At 30.3% G+C, this 21,170-nt stretch overlaps 1 protein-coding gene across 4 annotated transcripts in view; it reads right to left on the bottom strand.

The window, feature by feature from the left end:
• The window catches only part of LOC107439236 (protein phosphatase 1 regulatory subunit 16A), an 88,297-nt gene that overhangs the window by 57,309 nt on the left and 9,818 nt on the right, over nt 1–21,170 (bottom strand). The window contains exon 1 of one of the 4 annotated variants that reach the window (XM_087160606.1): nt 5,594–5,702. The exons of the other annotated variants lie outside the window; for them this stretch is intronic. The gene's annotated coding sequence lies outside the window, so the exon portion shown is untranslated. Of the gene's footprint in view, nt 1–5,593; nt 5,703–21,170 lie in introns of those variants that run through there. 4 annotated transcript variants of the gene reach the window in all.

Here is a 21,170-nt window from a genome sequence, read left to right as displayed (position 1 = left end):
GTTTTAATTTATAAATTGTACTAACACAAGAAAATCTCCGGTTAAAAATCGGTAAATTCGCAGATCTGCATGCCTTAGAATCCTATTTTCTTTCTTTTTTTTTCGTGGGTGAATCTAAAATTTATTTAGATCGTTAAAAAAAAATCTAAAACTAGACTTCTAAAAAAACACTGAAAAGAAGAAATTTTGTAAATAACAATATTTGCAGGGACGCCAACCTATACCGTTCTGTGTGCATTTTTTTTTCTAGTGGTAGCAGAATTTGTTATTTGATATAGAATTCCAGACCTAATAAATTTGATTTAATGTAAAACTGCCTACCACAACATATAAATAACTCAAAAATTTATCCAAAACACCACTTGATCATACTTGTTGTCATAAGTGATGCTGTATTAACCTTTCAACGTGATCTCTAAAAGTCGTCTATATTTGTATATAGTTGTTACTGTGAATGATAGAAATTGGTAGCCTTATGGTAAATGCCCGAAATATATAGGGGAGAGTCGGGTAGCCCCGCTCACTTAAGGAGTATTGCTTATATTTCTGTATAATACTGAGTAATAATAAAAGTTTTTGTATGTTTCTATTGTTTTATAATCTAATTAAATAATGCAAAAAGAATAAACCAAAAAAAGAATAGTTAAACTTAAAAAAAATAGAAATTTAAAAAAACGTGTTTTTCAGCTCTTTTCAAAATGTGTCGGGTAGTCCCGCCCAGTTACAAAAATTGTGCTTTTTGGCTATTTTTTCCAGGTGTAAATGAGAATGACCAATGTATTGACAATAGATAAACCTCATTTATCATTTTTATCACAAAATTATTTTATTTATTACATATTTATATACTTTTAATGAACTCTATCATTTAATAACAACAAATGTCATACTTTTTATCATTATTAATGTATATTAATATATTATAATATTAATATATATTTATATTAAATATTTAACGAAAAAGTAACAATAATTAATAACAATAGTTGTTTTTCAATATAAACTTATTTGGTTGATCTCTTCCTATAAACTTAATATTAAATACTTCTTATAAAATTACAAATTCACTTTGTATTTTGATTGCATTCAAATGCTTCTGTAGATTGATTCGTTCACAAATAAGTGAAAATAAATAAGTGAAAATAAATAAGTAAGCAAATAGCTTATCATAATATTTATGATTTCTTGATATTAAAATTAATTGGCATATATCAATTACATTTTAAAAATATTTCATTTTTTATTTTTAAATATATAAATTTATGTTTCATATAATATTAAAACATATATTTGTTGTTAAAAATGCATATAACATTCAAATTTGAAGCAATAAAATAATAATCTTTGCAACCGTACATTTAGCGACGAAATAAAACTGGGCGATGATACCCGACATTCATGTGAGCGGGGCTACCCGAAATCCAATTTTTTTGTAAATTTGTAATTACTCAAACAATTTTTTACATACAAACTTCTTTCTTTGTGCAAATTAAACTTAAGACTACATACTTTAATGCTGTATATATAGAAAAAATTATTTTTTTAGCATTAAAATGAAGTTTAATCGAAACATTCAGCCAATGTTTCTTAATTTCATGACTACTGTATTCAACATATTTTCAAAACTATTGTTTACCATGTTAACAGCCGCATAAATGCTTGAAACTTTGAAAATAATCTTTTTTTAATACAACAATTAATGTCCGATGGCCCATTGACTTGAAAAAATATTCTATACATATGAAATTGACTGTGGGCGGGGCTACCCGACTCTCCCCTACTAGGTCTATTTAAGTGACTCTACCCGGTATGCCCTACATCGATGTTTTTTTAAGGTTCGGTGCCACTGCCCGGTATGCGCTTGCCTGGTACTCCGAACACTGTTTCTCCTAATCTATCCTCAGCAGATATTAAAAGATCGAATAAATAAAATAATAATATCAACGAATAAATTAATATCAAATCGGATATAACAAATATTTCGGATATTCATCAAAGCGACTACGTGATTGTTGACATTCACCGGTGAAAGTCGACATTCTCTTGATTTTGGTCATTCACGGTAACACATTGATTATTAGTAAAGCCCGGATTTTGATGACCTAAAAAATCTCAACTAATGCCCTCAAAAAGTGCAAGAAATGCCCTTAAAAAGGGCCAAAAATGCCCTTAAAAATGCAAAAATTGCACAAAAAATGCCTTAAATAAAGTAAAAATATTGAATTAAAAAAATATTTTGGTCTTTAAAATTATTATGAGTCATTTAAAAAATATAAAGTGATGCAATACTTGTTCTACATTCATTAAAGTTTGAAAAATATGTTTTGTATCCTAAAATAACAAAAAAAGGAAAATATATTGACACCAAAATATTTTTATTTTGCATAGAAACTTTAATGGATATAACAACTTCCATCTCATAATATTACTAAATATCAGAATTACATTGGATTATTAAATGTTTTTTGATAATTTGAAATGTAAACGAGCGTCTCTTGTCTGAAAGTAAATTTTCATTCCTGCAGAAGCTTCTTTCAACGTCTACTGATGTTATAGGTGCGTACTTGAAAAAGACGGTCTCACTTACTGACAATTCTTCTTCAATTTGAAAAGATTTTGCTTCACCTGTTAATATTCTATAGATTTTCTTCATTGTTTGGAAGCCAGTGTAATAATGAAAATTGATTTAAAAAAATAGTAAAAATTGGAAAAAATTAACAAAAAACTTTAAAAAATTCATTAAAATGCAAAATACGCCCCAAAATTTAAAGAAAAATGCCCGATAAATCTAAAAAAATGCTCTAAAAGACAAAAAATGTCCAAAAATGCAAAAAATGCAAAAAAATGCAAATGTCATCAAAATCCGGGCCTTAATTATTAGTCTCTCTTCATAAATTTCTTTATTTAAGGGTGTTGTTTTTTTCCCTTCAAAGTTCGCTTCAAATTGATCATGATGAAATTGAGAAGTATCATTTATGCCCCCCCCCCGGCAAGGGAACCCATGATCCTACTACCACTGAGGATAATTTACGTCAGCATTGCGGTTGGTGCGAGACGATTGCGGAATTCCTATCGATTAGCCATAGCAGGGATTCGTACCCAGTTCGCCTCAACGAATTTGTCTTTTGTTTTAGAGACAGTAAAAAGAACGGACTTGTATGTTGTACTATATTTTCTTCTACAAAAAAAAATATCACCCTTAATTTACGTTCTTTAAAACTACATTGCAATGAACGTCACAATCAACAAACTAAACACTTAAGATAAAAAGGAAGACAAACGTTTATAGAGAAACTTCTGTTCAGAACAAGAGATTCTCACGTCTTCTTAGAATGTTTTCTAAGAACGAAAGGGAAGGGGACAGCCCCACAGCGGCCAATGACTCGCTGAACTCGAATGTACCATTGTTTCACCGACTGACATGCAATGATGTGCGTCTAACAGATGAGATGCTTCCCTTTTTTCTTTTTCTGTTTAATTGACGTTCAACGAGATACCGTTTGCTTTCAGAAAATAGTTCATTATCGGAACACTTAGAGGTTTATTTTAATTGACCAGATTAATTGATTAGAAGATAGATAATGTCAAGTGTGTTTTTTTAATGGATGCATTGATTGAGAATTTATGGGATGTTTAATTAACTTCACAATGCGAATGAAGCAGGTGACAATGAGTTTGGTACACATCTTTGTTAGAAGATCATATAAATTAATGGTGGTAATAAAAATGTCAGATCTATTCCCCCCCCCTCCCTTTCTTTCTTTAATGAGTTGATTTGTTAATTTTATGCAGGGTGATATTCACTTACTAAATGATACGGCCCTTGTAAGAAATGAAGTCAGAAAATGTAAACACGTCAGGAGTTGATAATTAATATTTTAGGCAAGGAAGAAAAAAAAACACTTTTGAAATTTTTTTCATTACTAGTGATTATTATCTTTTATAAAGATATTAATATTGAAATTGACAATAGATTATTCAGAGCCGTGATAGCTCAGGAAATAAAGCGTTCGCCTTCCAATGAGGTCGAACCGGGTTCGAATCCCAGCGATGGCTGGTCGATACGAATTCCGTATCCGACTTCCACCGACCACAGTACGGACGTAAAATATTCTCATGGTAGAATCATGGGGTAGAGTCCCCTTAACGTCAGCCTAACCGTGGATGGCTTTCGTTGTTATCTTCTCTAGGTAACGAAAATAACGGCTAGTTACATCGAAAAGTCCTGAACGAAGTCGAATTTCTCTAATACATTATCCAGGAGTTCCCTTGTCTTCTAGATTGGGTTCAAAATGACAAGGCTACGGAATTGGACATTAGTAGTCGCAAACCCAAAAAATTGGGTCGGCTGTTCAACGACGATTATAAAATAAAATACAGGGTGTCTATAAAAGAGCTCCGGGGTTTTGAGGCAAAATATTTTAATGAAATATAAAACATACATACATGTTTTATACATGACTGAAAAGCTTACATTTTCAAGTTTTTTTTAACACTTAGTAAAGTTCTATGTGAGCCCCGTTAGTGGCACGGCAGACGTCTAAACGGTATTCTACCTCTTCCCATGTCCTGGCGAGCATGTCTGGGGGGACGGTTGACACACAATTGACTATTCGTTCCCTGAGATGTTAAACATCACGAATTTTCTCTGCATACACAAGATTCTTGATATGCCCCCAGAAGAAAAAATCCAACGGAATCCAAAAGAAAAAAACCAAAATCCAAATCCATTTCAAGGTCAACGCCCTGCAGCGCCGCCAACAGTTGATACAAATATTCCCAATTGGTATGAGTAAAACTTTTTGAGCTACTCTTTTCAGAGAAATCTTCTAAATTTTGCTATCTTTTATAATTAGTGAGATATGAATTTTTAAAACCCCGGAGTTCTTTTATAGACACCCCTGTACATTATTCAGTTCTAATGGGTGATATCATGGCTTTAAAAAAATATCAAAATTTGAACTACCGAATTTTAAGACAAAAATAAATATTTATACAACTCTTATTAGATCTATCCTATTGTATATTGTATGGTAGTGAATTCTGCCATTAGCAAAAATATTTGACCCAGTTAAGAAAAAAATTTATTGGAGAATTTTGTTTCATGATGAATTAAAAACAATCTAATATACAGATGGCATATTTTTAGACCTAACCCTGTCGAAAAAATCAACGTTTGCAAACAAACGTTCCAGAAAAAGTGGAAAATCTCGGTTTGTGTGGAGGCAGACATTTAAAAAGTCTACAGTTGACGGACCAAGACGAGGGTTCGTTGGAGGAAACATGCTGAGACTGCTTTGGTCTGCAGTGCATATGAAGAAGAAGAAGATCTATGTTTCCTTCCACAATCAATCAGATTTTGATGTATTTAAGTCCGTCTTCTTTAATAATGATTTGCTAGAATTCTATAGCATTTTTGTTTCTGCGTAACGCAAATAATAAGGAACGACTCCTTAAGTGCACACTATTTTTGACAAAGATTTTAAAAAATATATCTTAAAAGTGGATATTGCTGAACACCCTGTATATCTTGTCACAAGGTATTTAAATATACTTACGAGAAAATTGTCTAAATTTAAATTAAAACACTCACCGAAATTTTTACCAGTGTTTGAAGAATGTTTAGGGTGATTCAGCATAGAGGGAATGTAGGGGATACATCGTTGAGTCTTCACAGCAAATTTCGCCCCGAACAGACTCTCCGTTCCTATTTAAACCAGCAGTTTTATGTATCAAAGTCAAAATTTTATGTAGATTTTATGTTTCATAATAACTTGAATGAATTGCAAAGCAAGGAGAGCGTTAAGCCATTTCTCATCGGGTTTATTTGTAAGTTATGAACAAAGAATTTATAAATTCGCTGTTTTTTAAAAAGCACAGAAGTTAAAGTCTATTCGGGGTAGAAAGTAACAAAACATTACTGAAAAAAAAAAAAAAAAACGACCCTATGCTGGGTTATCAAAGGAAAGATTTCTAAATTTAAGAAATATTGGTGTGAAATCGATGTTGCGCAGCGTGAAACATTGATTTCCCTCCAAAATGATTGCATTGATTGCGCAATCAATGTTCGGAATTATGCGATAACGAAACACAATCGAAACTACCTAACAGATTATTCTATATTACATACACTGATACAACATGGCTTGGTGGACAATTCGTTCGATGGCAGACTGACTTTTATCTGAACATTTACATGAGTTCTTCTTTTTTATTTTCTTAAGGATTTATGTAACCTATAAATGTCTCTGCCATCAAAATAAAAAAATATCATTTTAGACTAAATTTTTTTTTTAATATCCTATGAAAAGTGCTAAAATACCCTTAATTCATTTCTGCTTATATAAGTTGATAATCCTTCCACAAATGATAGGTACCGATATATATATATATATATATATATATATATATATATATATATATATATATATATATATATATATATATATATATATATATATATATATATATATATATATATATATATATATATATATATATATATATATATATAATAAATACAAGAAAACACTAAGAAAGTTAAGAAAAACAATAAGTATCATTTATTGCGCTTAAGCTGCAAATAAACAGCACTCATTAGGTAAGTTCAAAATGAAGAATAAAACAAAGAAAAATTATAGACATATGAAAAAAAGGGGGTGGGAAATAATAAATAAAAAAAATAACGAGCAACATTTTATTAAAAAAAAATAAAAATAAAAAAAAATTTAAAATAAATAAATAAATTTTTAATAAAATGTTGTTCGTTATTTTTTTTTACTTATTATTTCCCACCCCCTTATTTTCATATGTCTATAATCTTTCTTTGTTTTATTCTTCATTTTGAACTTTATATATATATATATATATATATATATATATATATATATATATATATATATATATATATATATATATATATATATATATATATATATATATATATATATATGGGTCATTCTCACGAAAACTGTCATTTTTCAGTTCATAAAATCCCAAAAAAGTAAAGTGAATAAAAAGCTCTGAAACCTTTTATATTAATAGAAATATGTAATGGCATTATAAAGAAAGTATATATCCTATAAATTATACTTAATATTTAAATTAATTAATTTTTAAATAATTAATTTATAATTAATTAATTTATAATAATTAATTATTTAATTTAATAAATAAACTAATTAATTTAATAAATTAATTTATTACTTTTTTAATTTATTTTTCAAATTAATTAATAAGTAAATTAATTATTTTCACTATTTAAAAAGCGAGGGAATGACACTAATAGTGAGGGAATGATATTTTATTTTAATACATGTTTTTATCTAAGTTACATCTACCTAAAGTTTGAAAATGATTACATACTAAGTATATCTAATATTTATTGTAATTTAGTCTTATATATTTAATAGTTTTTACAGGTTTGAGAAGTAAAATTGGCTGGCACGATTGAACAAAAAAAAAATTAATAATATACTCATCTTGAATCATTCCCTCACTTTAGCGTCATTCCCTCACTTTATACACTAGTGAGGGAATGATAAATTCAATAAAATTTAAAAATAACAGTTAGGCCTAATTAATTTCTGAAGTCAATCACATACAATTATATTCATACAAGAAAGCAACATATAATTATCCACTTTCTCGATGAAGTTGTATTTTATTTTACTCTAAAAAATGACATGAGGGAATGACAAATGTAAAAAATTTTACCTGGTTTGATTCATTCAAATTTATTCCACAGCAAAGCTTCTTTAAGTTGAAGATGGAAACATACTGCAATTTTGTTCTAAGATGCCAGTTGTTAACTTCTGAAGTTTTTATTAAAATATTTTTATTCTAAGAAGATTGCAGGTCATAAGAACATTGTTGTGAGGGAATGACGCGAAACACTGGGGACAAAGTTTAAAATAGTGCTGTGTAAATATTTTTATCAGAAATTAAATTTAAAATTGATTTTCTGAATTCTGTATTTCAGTATTCTAAAATAAAAAACACGAATTTGTAAAAAAAAAATTTTTATTTCAGAAACAATTTTTTTCTTTTTTTAAATCAGCAGTGGGGACAAGTGAGGGAATGACATATTGGTATATTTTAATTACCTAAAATAAATAAAAAATAAAAATTGATAATTTTATTTTTATTCTTTTGTTAGCTTGCATTCTGAAGGACACTTTCCCTTAATTTTTTTTTTTCGTAAGCTGTAAAACAAACATAAAATATACTGGGGACATGAAAATGACTGTTTTTGTGAGAATGACCCATATATATATATAGTACTTAAAACAAAAAATGCTTCCAATTTTTCCTATAAATTTTAGTTTTCTTGAAGAAAAAAAATTGTATAACATTTACTTTGAGCATATTTGGGTTGTATTTTTACTTTATAGTGCAAAACAAGTACTACAAGAGAAAATTTCTGACTCACCTTGACGGATTGAAAATTATCTGAATTATAGTCGACCAAAATGTTTGAAATGAGGTTGTAGTAGCCCTTTAATTAACTTCCTAAATTTACTTCTAAAATATTCTCTCATGAAAGGTACTTTATTATAAACACCAATCAGAAAAAAATATATAAAAAGTACGTACACTTTCTTTTTCAACTATATATTTTTCTAAATTTTTATGCTTTGGTTTTCTTGTGCCTTTAATTATAGCAAATAATCTGTTCTTTAAAAAGAACGCCATTGTCTTCCTACAATCCAAGTTCATATTATAATTTTTCACGTAGTATTCCCTGCGTAAATTTATGCGTTTATGTTGCGAAAAAAAATAGACTGAAAATTATTAAACAATGATCTAAGAGGATATTTTATTTATTTTTCAATGGAATGTTTATCGGTAAAGAATCGACATCATCACCGCCCTTATGAATAATACGACATTTATAAGTAGGATTTAAATCATATAGTATTAAAACAAGTTTTTAAAGATACGGGCTTAACATCATAGTTCACTGACCGTCTGTTTAATCACTACGTCACAAAATAGTAGTTTAGAATTATTCTGGCCGCCTTGTTTTCCCGCCACGGCAGACGAACTCGAATGTACGGGTCGCCTTTTTTGAATGACCTGTCCAGGCAGACGATCGTGAATTTTATTTTTAGGTTTTCATTTGCTCGTCAAAGCGAGACCCGCGATCTAAATGCAAGCTCCCTCTCTCTGCTCAATTTAGCTCGTCAAAATTAAAGGAAGATTAACGCACTTGCGACAATGCTTTCGGTTTTGGTTTCTCTTTTGTTTTTCGCCTTTTTCCTTCTCTTCGGAAGAAGGGTTTTGACGGTTGCAGTTACTGATTGATAGATACTTCCTTGTTGATCTGTTATCGTCTGAGGAATCAGAAGAAAAGCTCTTTCAAATGGATTGAATTGCTGATAGCGAAAGGAAAATTGGTAGTCAAAAGTTGAAAGTGAAATCGGATTATAATATTCAAATTTTTTTACTCTATTATGCACAGGAGCTTATTGTAAAAAGATGATTTAAGAATATTTAACATAGTGACCTAAATGGTAGACTGCAGACGATTCTTGACTTAGAAATGCATGCTGGGAAAGCTATTTCTATTCAATAAATTAGTAAAGATAGTTAATTATTATTTCAGGAAATTCTGATGATCATACATACAAGCATTCATTTACACTAGTATCAAGACTTAGATTAGTGTGGTAGCGTATTTAACACCAGATTTTCTAATATCATTTCTTGTTTACTTTATAAATACTTTAAAATAAATATTCCAATTTCAAAGTGCTCTTTTTCCAATATTCTTCTTTTAAGAGTACTGTCAAGTTAAACTAGTTAATCTGGTACTTTTTTTCCTAGACTTGTGTACTTTGAATGAAATTGTCATTCTATAAATTAGATACAATTTAATACTATGAATATTTAAAAAAAAATATTCTTATTTATTAGCTTAACACTTAAAATATAGCTGAAATATAAATGTATGCATACATTTGAATTGAGGGCGGGATAAAGAGTAAAAGACGGGAAACGTTCTTACACCGGTTCTCAACTAAACAATTTATAATGAACGGTCACCACTGGCCATGTACGACGACTAAATACAATAAATGACGATTAAACAATTGTCCGCCATCCGATCGTCACTTTTTTTGTCAAAAGTGCACCCCGTGTGTATTCTATTATTATTATTTTAATAGATATTTGTAGCTTTTGTTTATTAAAATTTTGTTCTTTTAAATTTTTTCTTCATTGTAGAAATGAAACTTGTAACGTTTATCACATTTCAGAAATACTTCAAAAGAAATGCCAAACATAAATTTAAAATTTTCAACTTTAGAAAGAATGGCCACATGTTTCTAGAAGTGGTCAATGTTAAAAATGCTACAACGAGCCACTGGCCAGAAACAAAATTTCCCTATTTCGTCCTATGCTAAACATTAGCTTAGAGCCGCGATGGCTCAGGGGATAAAGAGTTCGCCTTCCAGTGAGCTGATGAGGGGTTTGATCCCGGCGATGGCTGGTCGATACGAATTCTACATCCGGCTTGCACCGATCACAGTGCTGACGTGAAATATCCTCAGTGGTAGACGGATCATTGCTTAGAGTTCCCTTGCCGTGGGAGGTTCTCGTGGTCTTCCTCTCCATGTAACGCAAATGCGAGCTAGTTCCATCAAAAAGTCTTTCACGAAGGCAAATTTCTCCCTATACTTGATCCAGGAGTTCCTTTGTCTTCTGGATTGGGTTCAAAATTACGGGGCTGCGGAGTTGAACATTAGCAGTCGTAAAACCAAAAAATTCGGTCGGCTGTTCAACGACGGTTATAAAATTACAAAACATTAGCTTATGCTTCATGAAATATTGTTTGATACCATTAGCGTATGTGATGAAACATACGTCACATGTTTCAAAAAGTGGTCACTATTAAAAATACTACAACTAGAAATAGACTAAAAACAAATTTCCTAATTTTGTCCCATAATACTAAACAGTAGTTATCAACTGGAGTGAGTTCCATTACAACTATACCACTGCACTTAAATTCTAACGATATTTTAAAAAAGTCGACAAAAGTACCAAAGTCACAGTTACATAACGAGTTTTTCTATGGCTAAAAACAGAAAATTCACATTAAAACGAAACAAAGTGAAACAAATAAGCAGTTAAAGAATGAGTTCAGCACGCAATAATCGTGACCATAACACCAGAAGAAAAAAAAATAACGGTTATAAGTGACCAGAAACAAACACACGTCCACCCTCGCTCACACCTACGCAAGTACCTGTTACTTCTTAAATACGTGTTATTGTAAAAACCTTTTAAGGTGCGATCATCGCTTGGACATGGCGCTCCCAAAAGCAATTCAAATTCTGCTTTTCAGACATCCGGATGAAATGAGCGAGAAGGAATAAAAAATTAGTCTGGGGGGCATTTAAACATTTGACAGAATGGCACGACCTCTCGACGAAATTATTTTCACCTTGAAGAAACAATGCTCAGTTTTATATGTTTTCACTAACTCCTTAGATTTATTTTTTTTCATGGCATACAGTTCCCTCTTTAACCCTTTTTAAGGAAATGGTTAATTTATTTACCACCAATTTCTAAATGTTTATGGCACCAGTTAATGTGCGCTGCCAACTGCTTATCACTTCCGTTCTGATGAAGCAATTTTTAATTAAGTTAGTAACCATATACCAATTAATGTGAACAAATCTATGCGTCCATGTTTTATTGAGGTTCTAGGACTCAATCTTAATGGCTCAAGGGGCTGACCTCAAATAGGCTAATAAATAAGTGCAGACGATATTTTAAAATACGAAGCCATACACAAAAACGTACTATCTCTGAATAAACATACATTTCTTTTAAGGATTCGGACCCCCCAAAATATAGGGGGTAGCCGCAATCTGGAAAATAGGGCCTCATAGGCTTGGTCAGGAGAGCGCTCCAAAGTTTGAACCCCTTAATGTTAATTTTACTTTTTGCGTATTTCGCTCTATATATCTCGAGAACTTTTTAAGTGAATTGAAGAAATTCTGCACACAATTCCGTGCTAAAACAGACCTTTAGTAAATATTTATTATTTTTAGTTTATTTAATAATTGTCGAAAAAATTTTGCGTTATCTTAAAGAATAAAATTTTACATAGCAAAATACAAAATTCGAGCGAAATCAGTCACATAGTTCCGGAAAAATCGAATTTTCGAATATCTGACTTTTTTGAAATTCAATTACGCAGGAGCTTTTCAAACGATTTCACTCAAATTTTGCAAAAATATATTGTTTTAAATGCTGAAAAAAATTGTATACCTTACAATTCAAATTTTTATCCGGCCATTATTAAATAAGATAATAAAAATAATTAATATTTACTGAAAGTTAGCTTTTGCATGGAATGATAAATGAATTACATAATTGGGTGCAAATTTTTTTTAATTAACTTACAAAGTTCTCGAAATACGCAAAAAGTAAATTGAACATTAAGGGGTCCCAACTATTGGGACCCTATTTTCCAGATCCTCAATATTTTAGAGGTCAAAAATCCCAATCCGCCAACAAGAAAAAAAATATTTATACAAAAAAACATTTATACATAAAAAGTGCAAAAAATGCCCTTAAAAAGGGCAAAAAATGCCCTTAAAAATCCAAAAATTGCGCAAAAAATGCCTTAAATAAAGTAAAAATATTGAATTAAAAAAATGTTTTGCTCTTTAAAATTATTATGAGTCATTTAAAAAATATAAAACAATGCAATACTTGTTCTACGTTCATTAAAGTTTGAAAAATTTGTTTTATATCCTAAAATAACAAAAAAAAGGAAAATATATTGACACCAAAATATTTTTATTTTGTATAGAAACTTTAATGGATATAACAACTTCCATCTCATAATATTACTAAATATCAGAATTACATTGGATTATTCAATGTTTTTTGATAATTTGAAGTGTAAACGAGAGTCTCTTGTCTGAAAGTAAATTTTCATTCCTGCAGAAGCTTCTTTCAACGTCTACTGATGTTTTAAGTGCGTACTTGAAATAGACGGTCTCACTTACTGACAATTTTTCGTCAATTTGAAACGATGTTGCTTCACCTGTTAATATTCTATAGATTTTCTTCATTGTTTGGAAGCCAGTGTAATAATGAAAATTGATGAAAAATAATAAAAATTGGAAAAAATTAACAAAAAAACTTTAAAAAATGCATTAAAATGCAAAATACGCCCCAAAATTTCAAGAAAAATGCCCTATAACTCTAAAAAAATGCTCTAAAAGACAAAAAATGTCCAAAAATGCAAAAAAATGCAAATGTCATCAAAATCCGGGCCTTAGTTATGAGTAACCACTGCAATCTCATAGCAGTTATGAAAACACCATATTGCTCACAAAAAAGTGTGTAATACAACAGAGCCTTCGAAAAACAATCTTAATAAACAGCTTGTAAATGCAATCAAAGTGTTCACACAAAAAATTCTATCAATAATTTGCAACTAAAATTTTTTAATTACTACATATTTTTAATTTTTAGTACACTTTACATCTTCGGGATATTCTTTATAGATTATTGCTTTATTCTTTCAGCAAAAAATAAAAAAATTACAAGACCCAAACAACATCTTTATGTATGCCATAAAGATGTTGAAAAGGTAACAAGAATCGAATTTCTTTCCATCTTATAATTTTTCAAGGTCATTAAAAATTCCAATGAACCAAGTTGAAACAAATGATATTTAGTACACAATCGCTTTCTGAAGGCATACAAATGGAAAAACATATTTTAAAATAATATAGTGATAAAAATGTGCCAAATGGCGACCGATTCCTTGGAGGCGTGGTCTCCAAAGATTATACGGCAAAAGTATACTTTTCATTGAATTATGTCACTTTGAAAATGAATAACGTCACCAAAGATGGAAGTTATTGAAATTGTTTATCAAAATTATTTGCTTGAGGTATAAAAATATAAATTCAAAAGTAAAGAAACTTAGATTAAGAAAAATAAGAAAAAAAAGTTATAGTTCTTTTTTTCTTTTTTTCATCTTTCTTTCACGCATGTGGTTTTACATTGTATCACCTTTTTTTTTATCTCTCCTCTCTTCAAAGCGACTTTTTTTAGTTTCTCTTTTTTTTTCCTCCCTCTCTTATGATGTTACGTTCACTTTCGTAGAAAAGTTTAAAAAAAGAAATGTAGGCCGATTCCATCAGGTGTTACGAATGAATATTTTTCTTCTTTTTTTTTTCTTTTCGTGTCTTCTTGTAACTCATGCCAATTCGCCCTCCCCTCCTTTGGCAGAAAAAGGAAGGTGACCCACCCGCACCTTTCATAATATAGTCGAAATGTCTCATTTTTGCAGAATTCATTGATTTAAATCTACTGATTTATTTAGAAAAATATTTGACTTCAACCAAATGAATTTAAAATAATCGTTGATTTAAAAATAGCAAAGCATTTATTTTAATATAAGATTGTTAAAAAAAATATTTTTCTTAGATTTTCATTAGTTTAAAATTTATTGTAAATATATAGCTGTACTAACCATTATGAGTTTGCAAAATTATATTAGTTTCTCAGTGAGAAATAAATTAAATTAAACACTTTTGAAATGACATTCAAAAAAATCTTGGAATTTCTGTAACTTTTTCAGAATGCAAGTTGAAAACAAAGTGATAATTTAATGCGGGTATTGAACACAGATATTCTAAATAAACGAGAGAAAAAATGGCGAAAGTAATTTCATAATTTTTTGTAACCTGTTTTTCAATAGTTATATAATGATACATTCCACTTTTTAAAACATTTACATGTAACGCAATCATAGAGTTCTAAAACACGTTATGACTCATTTTTAATAATATCCCATAGACAAAGCTAACAATAATTATGCAATCTTTTTTAAATAATTCTATGTTGAACTTTTAAATACGGAGTTAAAATATAGTAAAAATTTTAAGATTAGTAATTACCCATATACAATTTCCTTACTTAATTATCAATCCTAAATTTCATAAAATTCCTATAAAATTTCAAACAATCACATGTAGGTCTAATGCTTACCTAACTAAACCTGATACCATTTTCTCTAACTACTTCAATAAAATTATTAACAATATTAAAGAGGGTTTTTCTTGGATTATCACTAATAATCAACCGATTTTAGAATTTATTCACCGTAATAAAATTAATTCTATTGATTTGCAGGATCTTTTCAATAGCATCTTTCTAAACTAAACTTTCTTTCTAAACTAAAAGATGTCCTTTTGAATTATTACTATGATTTTTAAAAAAAATCCTTAATTGCAATTTTGGAGTTGGGAAATTCTAATTAATTTTTGTCTTTTTAATAATTATCTTTGCAATGGAAAAGATATTTTTCTTCAATTTGATGGACTACCCACAAGGATCTAATTTTTCATCTCTCTTAGCTAATTTATTTTTGCACTTATGAAAAAAATATCTCCCATAATATTAAATTTGTTTTTAGATTTATTGATGATTTAATTTATTTTTAATTTGCGTAACTTGCAAGTATCCCATTGTGGGAGGCTAGTCATGTTTTATTCCTTAATAAGCAAACACTTATTGTATCTTTTCACAATTATTATATTTATAAACGAATTTAATCTGATAAAGAACTGGAAAAAAAATTCACATGTATAAGGATTTCGTGGCTACTCTATTAGATTTTTGGTACTCTACCCTAGATTTTGTTGCTTGTCATGTCAAAAACTACTTTTCGACGAAAAAAAGTGTCTACATTTTTACGACTCTTTTCCACATGTTGATTAAGAATACAATAATAAATACAGTAAAAATAAAGAGCCCTACAATTTTGCAAATGTCATCTTATTTATTTACTTCTATAAACATTTCGAAATCGCTGGATAGAACAATTACCTGCGTTAAAGAAATGAAATGAAGGAAGGCGAACTTCACCGAGAATTAAGTTGTTGCCATTCGGAGAGAATGAAAAAAAGAAATACACACACGAGTGATTGTTTATCTACGTCTTTCACTGCCGTGCACGAAGGGTGGTCGAGAGCACAACCATTGTATTTCGAACGCCATGCAGAACGATTCTCAATATTTTGTACATATAAATCACTTAGGTACTTACTAAAAGAACATTTTTTTTACTTACCTACGCGCCCATGCATATTCTTAGAACAGTTGAGAAATCACTTCGCAAAGAGTTAACGCTCTTGTTCTAACTCAATTATCTAAAAATATGTCTTTTAAGCCTTCCTTAAACGACCCTTTATAGGGCAGCATACTAACACTTCCTAAAAATTGTATCGAAATTTTTCCTGTAAAATTGTTTAGACACTTTTTAGAACATTCTTGAGAGCTCGACTCCACCCCATACTCAATTGAAATTGGCATGAAGTCCCAGGAAAGTATCAATATTTTTATATTTTATAACTGTCGTTGAACAACCGACCCAATTTTCGGACTCATGACTACTAATGTTCAACTCCTTAGCCTTGTAATTTAGAACCTAATCCAGAAGACAAGAGAACTCTTGGATCAAGAATTGGGAGAAACCAGTCTACATGGAGGACTTTTTCGATGGAACTAACCCGCATTTGGGTCACATGGAAAGGAAAAACTTCGAAAACCTCTCATGGTAAGCCCGACAGCAAGGGGAATCTAACCCTTGATTCATCTACCACAGAGAGTATTTTACGTCACCACTATAGTATGAACTGGGTGCGGAATTCGTATTGAGCAGCCATCACTGGGATTCGAACCCGAGTCACCTCATTGGAAGGCCAACGCTCTATCCCCTGATCCAACCCTGTTCAAGTATAAATATTACTACTTGATCAAAAACTTAACTCGTTTCAAAAATATACAAATTGGAAAAGACAGTGGACATGTTTCAAGAGCTCAAAGACAGGCGCCCATTTTCAAGACTTGCCAAACGTGAATGAGACGAAACAAAAGTGAATTTATTTAATTAATTAATGTATTCAATTCTGACTAGACCAAAATTCACGACCACCGTCACATCAGCTCATTTTGATACCTTGGAATCTTGTTTGATTTATATGAATGCTAATACCCTTGTTGACGACATTAGTGCCTCCATAGCGCGTGGTAATGCACTTTCCACCGATTTTCTCCACTGGGTCACTGCGGTTTTTCTTGTTCTGTTTTTCATCTTTTTCTCTCTCTTGTCTACTGCGGTTTTTCTTGATTGTTTCTAGTTTTATTTTTCCATTATTTGTTGACAACTTTACGTTTTAAATTTCAAATCACTTTTGTTTCTTCTCAATCACGTCTGCCAAGTCTTGAAAACGGGCGTTCGTTTCTGAGCGCTCGAAACATGTCCACTGATTTTTCCAATTCGTATATATTTAATTCGAATGAAGTTTTTAATCAAGTAACACTTCCCGTTTATTGGGATTTAATATCAATACTTTATTAAGTTAATTTCATAACAAATATATTTATTATGATTAAAATAATGTTCATTTATGTGCTCCTACTTTTGCATACAATTAAAGTTAAAATATATTATTTAAAATTACATTTAATAACATAAAAATTGAATAAATAAATTCTAAACTATATATTTGATTGTGATAGTACGCTTTAAAAAAGAATATGGAGATCTCAGAATGTTGCTCGCCTTCCACGCTTGGGTATGGCGCCGAGCAGTTCTGCCAAGGCGAAGAACGAGAAGTTCGGTGCCTGCCTTTAAAAATAATAATAAATAAACCAAAAGAAAATATTTCTCTGTTAACCTTAGTGGGTGATTATTGTCTATTAGATATTGATGACTTATCCTTTGACGTTTGACTCCGGCTAAATACAGCTCTCGTAATGAAAGATTTAACGAAACCAAGTTCAGGACAAAGTCAGGTTATTTCATCATCCGAAAAGTCTCTCGAATCTGCAAAATTCGAACAAATCAGAGAGGACAACAGAAATGATGAACAAAATGAGCATTGAAGGACGGAGGTTAAAGGTTGAAAAAATGTATTCATCAGCCATAAGCAACCTGTAACTCATTACAGTTATGAAAATACCACATTATTCGCTAAAATATCGGTTCCCTATTTTATTTTTCCAGCTAGAAAACCCTAACGAGCATTTCTTGGCGGAACCCCGATATTAAAGACGAAGAAAAAACAGCTGTTAATGAATTAACAAAAAAATTGACTGGTTTTTCCGGAAATATTTAATGTCATCTATGAAATATTATAAATCATGAATATGTTATTGGCATATCGCATAAGCTGAAAATGAATAAAATTTAATCATGGTTTTCAACAAAAAAAGTACTGTTATAAACGTTAAGAATAGTTACCAGAGAAACATAATTCTCTATTTTAGTTATTTTATATTGAATAGGTGATTTTCAAATTATCTATGGGATTTTTTTAAATCCATATTCTTTTCATAATTCATTTAAAATATTTCATTTAAAAAACGATGTATTTTTTTAATAAGCTTTTTTATTGATTACTATTTATATATTTTTATTATTTATAGTTCATAATAAATAATCGAAGTATTAAATAAATTATGTATTATTAATTGGTTATAAATATAATTATTAAAAGTTTAAAAAAAAAGTTCCAAATATCGGAATCTTAGTGATCCTTCTATGGAACCCTAAGTTTTAGCGGAACACTTTTTGGGAACAACTCTGCTAAAAACCTTGATAAAAGAACTTACGAATAAATGTCTCAAAAGCGTGTATAAAATTACCGCATTCTTTAAAGAAAAGAAAAAAATCCATAAAAGAAAAGCCGAACAGGTGCAAGTCGTTTTTTCGCATTCTAAAAGATGTGAGATTAAACTACGGAATGAAGAAAATCTGAGAAGAACAATCAAAATATAAATAAAAAAAGAGACCCAGCAAGTTACCTGACTGGGAAAAGAGAAGAATGCATAAGGTCAATTTTGGAATCTTCACTGGGGAAAGAAGAAAAAAAGAAATCGAACAAAATACAACTGACCGACAGGTATTTCTAAAAGTATGCTCCGGGCAATCGAATTCCGCTTTGTTTCGCTCAGTACAGAATTGAATAAGGTGAGAAAAATGAACCTGTTCATCCGTTGAACACAGTTTCAAATGGCAAATCCTTCTTCTGTTAGAACAAAGTAAACATTATAGTTTTTTTTTTTTTAATTCTGCCTTCATAATCATTATATTTTAATTATTTACTTCTTTTTTGGCTTGTTTTCCTGATTTATACGTTCATTTAGATACATTTAATAGGGAGAAAAAACAGATACAAAAAGCGGTTACTAGCTGTTTTTATGAACACAACGTGCGCCGATGTTCCCAGTTTGGTAACATCTCCCCCTTTTCTTTCTTTCTTTTTTTTTCGAAGCGATATCGTGATAAAAAAGATAAAAATTAAGACGTTCGTGTATACAATAATACAAGGCGCGAAATACCAGCTCGCCATTGGCGAAATTATAAATATAGCACAGCCAACCCAATTCTGAGATTACGACTACCAACGTTCAAGGACTACTGGATTACTCTGGGTCAAACATTGGGACAAACTAGCCTTCATGGAGGACTTTCTGGTGGAACTGACCCGCACTTGTGTTACATGGAGAGGGAAACCACAAAAGCCTGACACTGTCAGCACGACAGCATGACTCTAACCAACGCCTCCTACAACTGAAAGCCTCCACACTGTTTTGTATAGGTAGTCTGATCAGACCATTATGATGGTAAACCAGTTTGCGAAAGAGCCCTTTAATAGAAAATCTAGTAGAAATAAGAAAGTGGCAGCAAATTTTTGTCTAAAAATTGTTTTAATTTATGAATATGATTGATTTGTCTTATTTACTTGTCTACCACCACAGATTCCATTCTCAAACATATAGGACAAATTTCTCTCAGACACTTATAAACTACGATTTGGGTTCTTGCGCACAACCGGTTCACTTTTTAAATAGTCTGCGCAGACTACTTATAAAATACCGCGTGGAGGCTTTTTGATATAGGAGGTGTTGCTCTAACCCATGATAACTCTACCACTTGAGACATCTTACGTTAGGACTGTGGTCGGAGCGAGCCAGATGCAAAATTCATATTTCTGGAATTCTAACCTGGATAGTTAAATCCCCGTCATATAAGCGTTTTGTCTTATATAAAATGTTGTGTTTCAAATCAAATCACATAATTAGCGTTAACCTGCAAAATCTGGGAACGATATCAAGACTTAACTTCAGCGATGGTCCCCCCACCCCTAAAATATTTTGACTCTGTGAAATGGTATTTCAATGCCGAAAATCAATGGAATTCAAACATCATTAAGTGTTAAAAATATGGAAACGCTTCGCATATTTTTCTTATTTAAATGACTTTTTATGATACATGGATGACTTTGGAATTATTGAAACTTTATGGCAACATTTTTTTTTTTTTTTTTTTTTTTTTTTTTTTTTTTTTTAATATCATTACTTTTTTGGCAATAAGTATATTTTAATTTTTCTACATCCTTATGGTTTTGATCATCGAAAAATTCTTCATACTTCATTATGTTAACACTTTAAAAATTGTTCATATTTTTTTGGTCATAATTTTTAGTCTGGCTAGTACCTTCAGAACTGAAATTTCATAGTCTGTCATATTAATATTTTGTCTTAGGGAAATAACTTTAAATCAAATTTTCAAAACAAAGTTATTGGAGCATATACTTAACAACCACAACAAGAAAATTTTCCAAAAAGCGTAGAAAGTCTGTAACCCTGTAAAGAGCATAAATACTGTATTTTAAAACTAAAGCGTTAGATAACACTAGAAATTATATAATCAGTCTAGAAGCATAAATATTCTAACACTTTTTTCATTCGTAAAAAAATGTTACGATTTAACAACACATAGATCAACTAACATAAGTAGATTATGTCACAGATATAAACTTTATTTAATTTAAATAAAAGTGGGTTATTAAAAGAAAAAAAAATCGTATGATTATTTTTGATGGACAAAAAATTAGATTTTAACGTAAAGGAAACTTTTATCAAAATAACTTTCATTTGTAATGTAAGTAAGAAAATTTCAACACCTCTTCTGAGAAATATTTTTCGGAATAAATAGTTTCATTCTTAAGGCCCCGAGTAAAACACCTAAAGGAAAGACATCTGAAGCACACATTTTCTTCTTTAAGAATCTTTTTGAGTGGAAAAATATTTACTCTTTGAGAGAGAAGTTACATGTTTGA

This window comes from Parasteatoda tepidariorum, chromosome 4, assembly GCF_982258835.1.
Source record: "Parasteatoda tepidariorum strain Cologne lab strain chromosome 4, Ptep-v5.0, whole genome shotgun sequence".
Classification (NCBI taxonomy): domain Eukaryota; kingdom Metazoa; phylum Arthropoda; class Arachnida; order Araneae; family Theridiidae; genus Parasteatoda; species Parasteatoda tepidariorum.
This window is presented reverse-complemented; position numbering and strand designations above follow the sequence as displayed.